This window comes from Balaenoptera musculus, chromosome 1 (genome assembly GCF_009873245.2).
Source record: "Balaenoptera musculus isolate JJ_BM4_2016_0621 chromosome 1, mBalMus1.pri.v3, whole genome shotgun sequence".
NCBI lineage: Eukaryota > Metazoa > Chordata > Mammalia > Artiodactyla > Balaenopteridae > Balaenoptera > Balaenoptera musculus.
In genome coordinates, this window is record NC_045785.1 from 115,147,607 (window position 1) to 115,157,720 (window position 10,114).

A 10,114-nucleotide genomic window follows, 5' to 3' on the forward strand; every position below is an offset into this window, starting at 1 on the left:
AAGTTAATAGAGACAGAAAGTAGAATGGTGGTTGCCAGGGGCTGGAAGCAATGGAGGGATGGGGAGTTATTGTTCAAAGAGTTCAGAGTTTCAGTTTGGAAAGATGAAAAAGTTCTGGAGACAGACTGTGGTGACGGTTGCACAACAATGTGCATGTAATTAATGCCACTGAAGTGTACACTTAAAAATGTTTAAAATCGTAAATTTTATGTTATGTATATTTCATCACAATAAAAGAAAAACATTTTAAAGATTAAAAGAAAAAAAAAAAAGAACGTAGTATTTGAAAGTGATTGGAACACAGAGTGAGAGAAGGCTGGAGGAGTAGGAAGAGGCCAGGCAGTGAAACCCTTGTTAAGGTGTTGGTACTTTATTTTAGGGGCACAGAGAAGTCATGACACATTTTAATGACCACATTTGCACTTTAGAATAAACCAACAAATGGTGGGGTGGGAACTGGAGACGGAGAAATCATTTAAGCAAGAGATGATCTTGATCTGTGAATGACAGTAGGGATGGAGAAAAGGGGTCAGATGGGAGGATATTCAGGTAGAGAATTATCAGGAATTGCTGGTAGAGGGGAAAACCCAACAAAACTTCTCTTTCCCCACTTCTCCTTCCAGCTGACCCCCAAAATGCTGTCCCATTTCCACTTCCTTTCTTTCACTTCATTCGACGATGCTGGACCAATGCTCAGCTCGATCATTTGGTTCTCTGGGGCACTGCGCTTAGGAGGCAGCTTGGCTGTCCTACGGGGACCTGGAGGGCTGTGGGCACCAACAGTTTGCAAACAGCCCTCCCAGCAGCGCGAAGAGGCGGGCTCAGTCTCAAGTGTCATCCAGGTTTCACAGACCACTAGATCCTAAGGGAAGATTAAATGACTTGCCCAATACCCCACAGCTGATTTGTTACAAAGTGCAAATTTCAACTCCAGCTTTAGGGATCTTTTTTTTTTTTTTTTTTAGGGATCTTTTAATAACACTTCATTGCTGCTTCCCGATGTTAAACAAGAGAAAGAAAATGAAAAAAAAGACAGCATTACCCAAACTACAATGCCCTGAGCACAGCAACGGAAACAACCAGATTGAGTGTCGGGTCTTCCTCTAGGTGTGCACGTGGTGCAAGTCCGAGGCTCGCCGCTGCAAAGGTAAAGAAGTGAGTACGTGCTTCCGGAACAAGGCCAGCCCTGGAACTGGTGGGACAGTGCGCATGTGCTGCAGGTCCTAGGCCAGCCCCGGAAGAGGTGGGGAAGGAACCTAAAAGGAGAGGGTTGGTGCTATCCGTCAGCCTAAGCAGCCCACGTTCGGTTAGCAGAACCCATGCCATGGACGACCCCTTCCTTACACCTAGGACCGCTGCCTTACGGTCTGGCCGTAAGCACTGCACCTTTGGATTCCCCGAGGGCCAAAGAGAACACGGGTCCAGAAGCGCCCTCTTCTCCCGCGGCTTTTCCGGGGGCAGAAGAAATTGGCGAAGCCCATTGGCTAGTGGGGATCAGAAGAGGGTGAGTCACTCGGCCTGCGCGTGGGGCACTATGGGTGTTGTAGTTCCGGGCACCAGAGTCCAGTCTTCTAGAGAGAAATCTTGGAGTCCAGTGGGTGCAGGGAAGCTGCTTGCACAGGGGAAGCGGGTTTGGAGTAGCTGCGTGGGTGTGGCTTTGTTCTGCTGTTTCTTTTGGGTGAGACCTCGCTCTTTCTGTCTGCCTTCAGGGGCCTTCAGTTTGTCCCATACTTGAGGCTTCCCCCTTTATAAGCTCCCATCACATGCAGATCCCTTTTACAATTCCAAGCTGGCTCCGACTGGTCTTAAGTTCCTTGTCTCGGCTATCTTCCTCACACCCAGGCCCTGGAATCCTCCTCCATCCTTCTTTCTCCCGTGAGTACCTTTTCTTGTCTCTGTCCTAGACAGAGCCCATCTTAACACTGCCCTTAGCCCATGAGGCATGCCAACGGCCTTAAGAAAAGGCTGTCACAGCAAATGTTTGTAGGCCAAGAAGATCTGAGCTTTCCACTTCAGCAGCCTTGCAGCTCACTTCTTTTTTGTTTCTCTTCTGATATTGCAATTGCCTCTTTTCTGATTCCACCTCTGTGTAGTCTCTCTTCTTAAGTCTGTTGGGCAACCTTTGTCGTTGATGGTCCCTCTTTGGTCCTGTCAGTTTGTCTCTGGCCTCACATTTTGGTTATAGAACAGAGGGTGCACACCTGAGCTGACTTATAGGACAGAGAGGGGGAAATGAAAGAAACTGGGTAGAAAAAAAAGAATTCACAGAACTAGGTTTTATAGAAGTCAGAAAAATATATGGTGAAAGTGGGGGAAGAGAGCAATCCTTTTCTTCTTGTATCTCCACAAACAGTTTAGTGCTGGCTGTGAGCAGGGCTCTGGGGGCTCCGTGCTGGGGACGCACTAGCCGGAAACCACCTAGATTCTGGGGGTCCAGTCCAGGAGGACACAGACATGCAGGTAAGCAACAGTACAGGATGGCATCAATCTCTGTCCTACCTTCCTGTGTGTTCCTCTGCTCATTCTCATCCTTCCCTCAGCTCATTCCAAAGTACTTTGCCTCTTCATATCTCCCTCTGTTCCATGTTTTTCTTTCCACTCCCAAGCTCCCTCTCCCCTTGTTCTGACCCAAGCCATTTCTTTTGTATCTTGCTGTTTTGTCACTTTGACACAAGAAGGTGTTGCAGGGAAAGCCATGCTCATAGGGGATTTAGTAACACGGACTGCTCCATGCTTGCCCTTCATCCTTGTGTGAGAAATGTCTATTAATCGTCATCTCATTCCAGGGCAATCTCTCAGCATTTATACACATTGCTTGGACTAGAATCACTTGTAGATCTTTTATACCGAATGCTCCAGAATCATGGAATGTCATGCAACCCAAATTGACTTAATTCTGCTGCCTATTGAGCGATGGGAGGAATCTGAGGTTTGAAAAGTTAATCTCATGGAGACAGTGGTCAGGAGGACCCATTGATGTGTGATAAGAAGTAGAACCCTGCATGACTGGGGAAGAAAAGCCTTAGAATTTTTTTTTTTTTTAAGCATGCCTTAATGGAGTGACTCGGCTAGAACAGAAATGTTACCTTTCAAAAGATATTTTTGAACTGTAAATTCAGAAATCTTTTTTTATTCCCCTAGTCTATTCTAAATTGTCTTATTGGAGGCAATGCAATAGGGGGTGGTGGTGGATAGATTTCCAAATAATAGATAATCTAATAACCAAGCTTATTTAAAGAATGCTCGCCACAACTACTGAAGCCTGTGCACCCTAGAGCCCGTGTGCCACAACTACTGAGCCCATGCACTGCAACTACTGAAGCCCGTGTGCTCTAGGGCCTGTGTGCCGCAACTACAGGGCTCTCATGCTGCAACTACTGAGCTCGTGTACAGCAACTATGAGCCTGCACGCCTAGAGCCCATGCTCTGCAACAGGAGAAGCCACAGCCATGAGAAGCCTGTGCACTGCAAAGAAGAGTAGCCCCTGGGCTTCCCTGGTGGCGCGGTGGTTGAGAATCTGCCTGCCAATGCGGGGGACACGGGTTTGAGCCCTGGTCTGGGAAGATCCCACATGCCGCGGAGCAACTGGGCCCGTGAGCCACAATTACTGAGCCTGCGCGTCTGGAGCCTGTGCTCCGCAGCGGGAGAGGCCGTGATGGTGAGAGGCCTCCGCACCGTGATGAAGAGTGGCCCCCGCTTGCCACAACTGGAAGAAAGCTCTCGCACAGAAACGAAGACCCAACACAGCCATAAATAAATAAGTAAATATTTATTAAAAAAAAAAAAAAAAAAAGAAGAGTAGCCCCTGTTCGTTGCAACTAAAGAAAGCCCGCGCACAGCAACGAAGACCCAATGCAGCCACAAAAAGAAAAAAAAAAAAGAAGAATGCTTTGCAATGCCTTTGGACAGTAGATTTACCTCTAGGATTGTTTATGACTAATACTACTTCATTTGCATTCCTTGAGAATGGGACGCACCATAAAGAAGTGAGATTTCATCTTCTATTATGCTTAAAATAATTCCCCTCCAAGTCCCTGCATGATCTGATCCCGAGTTACCTGTCTAATCTCACCTCCTACCCTCTTCCTTATGGTCACTCTACTCTAGCTACCCTGGCTTTATTGCTGTTTCATAAACATGCCATGCACACTCCCTCTGCCTGGAATACTCTTTTTCAGCTAACTTGTTCAGGGCTTTACTCAGATATTCATTTCATCAGAGAGGCCTTCTCTGATTACCTTATCTATAATAAAATAGAGCCTTTATTACTCTATCCCTGTGTTAAGTAGTATCACTTCTTGAAAATATTATATATTTGTTTACTTGCTTATTGTCTATTTCCCAAACTAGAAAATAAGCTCCATGAGAGTATGGTCCTAATCTGTTTCCTTAGTCCCTAGAACATGGTGTATAGAAAGCACTCAATTGTAGGATGAAAGGATTTTTAAAAAAACATTTACAGAGCACTTATTATGTGTAAGCCACTGTGTGTATAGTGAATAGTGTGGGATCTACAGAGACGAATAAGATAATAGTCCTTAACTTTGAACAATCTGCAGTCTAGAAGAACTATAGAGTAATCTTAGGATCTTTCCTTAAATTGTAGCTAAGCCAAAGGTCATAAGTCTGAAGAGCCATGGTCAACTGTGGTGTATTTGGGATGTAGTATCATTTGTCCCATTTGGCATACTTCTGAACTGGCCTCTGTGCTGCTCTGTTATCTCTGGGACCACTTCCCACCATGTCCTTGTGTAGAAGGATGAGCCCGCCTAGTCAAAGAGCGCACAAAAGTTGTTATTGCTTTACTTCTGTCTGGCCTCCTGGCTGCCAATCTCACTCCCCTTCTAGGGCATCCAGTTCACCACCACCAGAGTGGCTGTCACCAACCACAGATCTTACCACGTCTCCCATTTTAAGCCCTTCAATTGGCAACTCCTTACTTGGCATTCCAGGCACCCCCTTCTCCCCTCCCCTAATCTGACTCCTGTTTACCTCAACAGCTTTATCTTCCTTTGTGGTCTTCCTGAATTGATGATTCAGAAATATGAAATTTGAAGTTCCCTGACTATATTACTATTTTGTTTTTCTCTGTGTTGTTCTCTTTGCCTCGAATGCCCTTTCCCTTAATCCTTGCCTTACTACAGTGGTCTTTCACAACTCAGCTAGAGGAACACATCTTCCAAGAAGCTTTAACAGTTCTCCTCTCCTGCCCAGGATGGATGAGTTTCCTTCCCTATGTCCCACTCCTTTTCTCAAAACAAAACACATGGCAGTACTCATTAATCTCTTTCTACCTACTAGATTGTAGGTCCTTTGAAGGTGGTCATGTGAAGGGCTGTCTGCATGGTGTTTAAGAGTACGGGCCTTGGAGTCAGTCAGACCCAGGTTTGAATTCCAGCTCTGCTCCTTGTTGGCCGTATGTCTTTGGGCCAGTCACATGACTCTTTGAGCCTGTTTCCTCTCCAGTACAATGATCTAATGGTACTCACCTTTGTATCCCCAGCTTCTGGTACCATGCTCAATGAATTCAACTTGGTTGTCTCTTTGTAGATTTCTTTTTTTCAATTTATCTTTTATCCAATAGCTATTTATTTATTTATTTATTTAAATTATTTATTTATTTATTTAATTTATTTTTGGCTGTGTTGGGTCTTAGTTGCAGCACGCAGGATCTTTTGTTGTGGCATGCAAGCTTCTTGCTACTTGTGGTGGTCGGTTTTCTTTCTCTAGTTGTGGCGTGCAGGTTCCAGAGCACATGGGCTCTGTAGTTTGCAGCATGCAGGCTCTCTGGTTGAGGTGCGCGAGTTCAGTAGTTGTGGCACGTGGAGTCTTAGTTCCCTGACCAGGGATCGAACCCGTGTCCCCTGCATTGTAAGGCAGATTCTTTACCACTGGACCACCAGGGAAATCCCTGTAGATTTCTTTCTTTCTTTTCTTTTTTATAAATTATTTTATTTATTTTTATTTTTGGCTGTGTTGGGTCTTCATTGCTGTGTGTGGGCTTTCTCTAGTTGTGGTGAGCGGGGGCTACTCTTTGTTGCAGTGCGCGGGCTTCTCATTGTGGTGGCTTCTCTTGTTGCGGAGCATGGGCTCTAGGTACAGGGGCTTCAGTAGTTGTAGCACTCAGGCTCAGTAATTGTGGCTCGCGGGCTCTAGAGCGCAGGCTTAGTCGTTGTGACGCACGGGCTTAGTTGCTCTGCGGCATGTGGAATCTTCCCGGACCAGGGCTCAAACCTGTGTCCCCTGCATTGTCAGGCGTATTCTTAACCACTGCGCCACCAGGGAAGCCCCCCTGTAGATTTCTTTATGTTCTCTCTCCCTCTCTTGTTCATACAGGTTCAAGATGCTGACTCTTGGTTATAAGAGCAGTAGGCCTGACCTGAGTGAGTGATGGGTGATTGTGTGTATCTGAGAGAGAGAGAGAGAGAGAGAGAGAGAGAGGGAGGGAGGGAGGGAGGGAGGGTGAGAGGGAGGGAGGGAGAGGGAGAGAGGGAGAGGGAGAGAGAGAGAATATTAATGTGTCAGTAGGTTATATTGCACTCAATCTTGCTCCATTTGAGAGTTAAAAGTGGATAGTATGTGTCTAATTAGGGTCAGGTGGTGGCAGCAGGAATGATGTGTAGGTTTTGTCAAGCAAAATAAGACTGGGAAAGAGTAAACTTTCAAACCATTTACTTGCTTTTATACACTTCCAGTTTAAAACCCACAAAAACAACCAAATTTGAATATGGTTAATTAAATTGACATCTTAAACTTTAAGGTAGTTTTTATTTTGATTCATGGTAGGGAAACTTTAACTTAGTCATTACTTTTATTTCAAAAAACCATGAGAGAAAGAGATTTCAGGTCTAAAAGTTGTCATTTGGTTGATGCTCTGGTAGATCCACTTTAGAGAATGGGTTAATATCTCATATTAAAGTCTCACTTCAGCCTAGCTTTTAAAAAACTTTTGGTTGTAGAACTTCCAGAATCTTCTTATAATGTCCTTCAAAGCATGACATATGAAATAAAGCAAGTATTGTGCTTCTCTTAAAAGAATGTGGTTAATAAGGGTTGACAATGAAGGGAGTTGGGTCTCATGGCCCCAACTATTCCTCCAAGATAATGCAAACACATTACATCACTGTTCTACTCCCTTATGATGCTGGAAAACTTACTGTACATATTCTTCTTCTTTTTTTTTTTAATAAATTTTATTTATTTATTTATTTATTTTTGGCTGAGTTGGATCTTCGTTGCTGCATGTGGGCTTTCTCTAGTTGCGGTGAGCGGAGTCTACTCTCTGTTGCGGTGCACGGGCTTCTCACTGCAGTGGCTTCTCTTGTTGTGGAGCACGGGCTCTAGGCATGCGGGCTTCAGTAGTTGTGGCGCTTGGGCTCAGTAGTTATGGCTCATGGGCTCCAGAGCATAGGCTCATTAGTTGTGTTGCACGGGCTTAGTTGCTCTGCAGCATGCGGGATCTTCCCGAACCAGGGATCGAACCTGCGTCCCCTGCATTGGCAGGCGGATTCTTAACCACGGGGCCACCAGGGAAGCCCCATATTCTTCTTAAAGATAAATCAGTGCAGTTTAAAATGGTGCCCAATTTCCTCAGAAGAAAACTGCTCACTTAAAACAATTAACCACTCTAAAAGGCCCACCTCAGTTGATCTTTCTTCCTACCTGAATAAATTCTTTTTAAAAAACAAAGAAAAAAAGAGTTGGAACTTAACAGTTGAAAGTGGACCAAACATCATTTTGGTTTTCTTCCTTTGCTTTGAATTCTTCAGAAGAAAAATGTTGGAGTCTCCTAATAACTAATATAAGGCATGTTATTCTTTATTTTTTTCTCAGGTCTAGATGCAGAATATTTCCAGGGTATCCGAGCATACTGAAACATTACAAGAAAGGTCAATAAGTGCTGCACAGCATCCAAACTGGAAAAAGTTCAGCAACAGGAAGGCAGTGAAAGATAAAGAAGGTACCACCAAGAAAACTGTGTCAGTGATTTCCCCTAAGATGTTCTTGTTCCAAAGAAGCAGTCCCAGGGGAATGGATTTGTATACAAGTGAGTTTGGGAAAAGCTTCAGTTGGCATGCCATCCTTACAGAATATACTTGAGGAGAAATCCTGTGTGTGTATATATATATATATATATATATATATATATATATGTGTGTGTGTGTGTGTGTGTGTGTGTCCAGTGTGGCAAAGCTTCCTTTAGAGCTTTCATTTCATACAGCACTAGAGTTCTCTTTAGTGAAAAAGCCTATAAATATACTGAGTTTGAGAAAAAGTTTGGCTACATTCCACCCTCATTGAGCACTGGAGAAACCTCTACGTGTAATAACAGGGACTGTTTTCATTTGAGTCTCAGATCTCATTGTGTGTCAGAGAACACCTGTTTTTTTTTTTTTTAACATCTTTATTGGAGTATAGTTGCTTTACATTGTTGTGTTAGCTGCTGTTGTATAACAAAGTGAATCAGCTATATGTATATATATATATATATATATATATACATATATCCCCATATCCCCGTCCTCTTGCATCTCCCTCCCACCCTCCCTATCCCACCCCTCTAGGTGGTCACAAAGCACCGAGCTGATCTCCCTGTGCTATGCGGCTGCTTCCCACTAGCTATCTATTTTACACTTGGTAGTGTATATATGTCCATGCCACTCTCTCACTTCGTCCCAGCTTACCCTTCCCCCTCCCCGTGTCCTCAAGTCCATTCTCTACGTCTGTGTCTTTATTCCTGTCCTGCCCCTAGGTTCTTCAGAACCACTTTTCTTTTTTTTAGATTCCATATATATGTGTATTTATTTTTCTCTTTCTGACTTACTTCACTCTGTATGACAGACTCTAGGTCCATCCACCTCACTACAAATAACTCAATTTCGTTTCTTTTTGTTTTTGTTTTTTAAGCTTTTTGGCCGTACCCATGGCATGTGGGATCTCAGTTCCCCGCCACCAGGGATTGAACCGGCGCCCTCTGCATTGGAAGTGCAGAGTCTTAACCACTGGTCTGCCAGGGAAATCCCAATTTCGTTTCTTTTTATGGCTGAGTAATATTCCATTGTATATATGTGCCACAACTTCTTTATCCATTCATCTGTCAGTGGACACTTAGGTTGCTTCCATGTCCTGGCTATTGTAAATAGTGCTGCAATGAACATTGTGATACATGACTCTTTTTTTTTTAAATCAATTAATTTATTTTTATTTTTGGCTGCGTTGGGTCTTTGTTGCTGTGCGCGGGCTTTCTCTGGTTGTGGTGAATGGGGGTAACTCTTCATTCCGGGGCGCAGACTTCTCATTGCAGTGGCTTCTTTTGTTGCGGAGCACAGGCTCTGGGCGTGCGGGCTTCAGTAGTTGTGGCATGTGGGCTCAGTAGTTGTGGCTCACGGGCTCTAGAGCACAGGCTCAGTAGTTGTGGCATGCTGGCTTAGTTGCTCCGCAGCATGTGGGATCTTTCTGGGCCAGGGCTCGAACCCATGTCCCCTGCATTGGCAGGTGGATTCTTAACCACTGTGCCACTAGGGAAGCCCCATGATTCTTTTTTTTTTTTTTTTTTTTAAACATCTTTATTGAAGTATAATTGCTTTACAATGGTGTGTTAGTTTCTGCTTTATAACAAAGTGAATCAGTTATACATATACATATGTTCCCACCCATGATTCTTTTTGAATTATGGTTTTCTCAGGGTATATGCCCAGTAGTGGGATTGCTGGGTCATATGGTAGTTCTATTTTTAGTTTTTTAAGGAACCTCCATACTGAGAACACCTATTTTCTGCCATCTTTCAGGGAGAAGGAAACCTGACAGAAACATCAAAGAAAGTTCTGAAGAGAGAAAATACTTTCTTAGGCCATTGAGAAGGATAATTGCAAATGCTTTGCAGATGTTGGATAGTTTACCAGGTGAAAAAAAGTGGGGGGGCCCATTTGAACCACAGATTCTAGGTGGCAGTTTGTTTGAGCTAAGAAATTGGTCAGCCATGGATCTCCCTCTGTCAATATCTCCTCCTCACATCCCCTTACCACTGTTATTCACTCAGCTTCCACTACTTGGCCCAAACATCACCCCTGTCACTTCCTCAGAGTTAAGCTCTCCCTTCTGTGTTCTCATATCT

The 10,114-nt window shown here is 44.1% G+C and overlaps 1 long non-coding RNA gene across 1 annotated transcript; it reads left to right on the forward strand.

Annotated features, from left to right (window-relative positions):
- Positions 1 to 1,254: 1,254 nt before the first annotated feature.
- LOC118881747 lies at positions 1,255 to 9,854 on the forward strand. Its single transcript, XR_005016596.1, has 3 exons — positions 1,255 to 1,504; positions 7,834 to 7,960; positions 9,789 to 9,854. It is a non-coding gene; the product is annotated as an uncharacterized LOC118881747 (long non-coding RNA).
- The last annotated feature ends 260 nt before the right edge of the window (positions 9,855 to 10,114 follow it).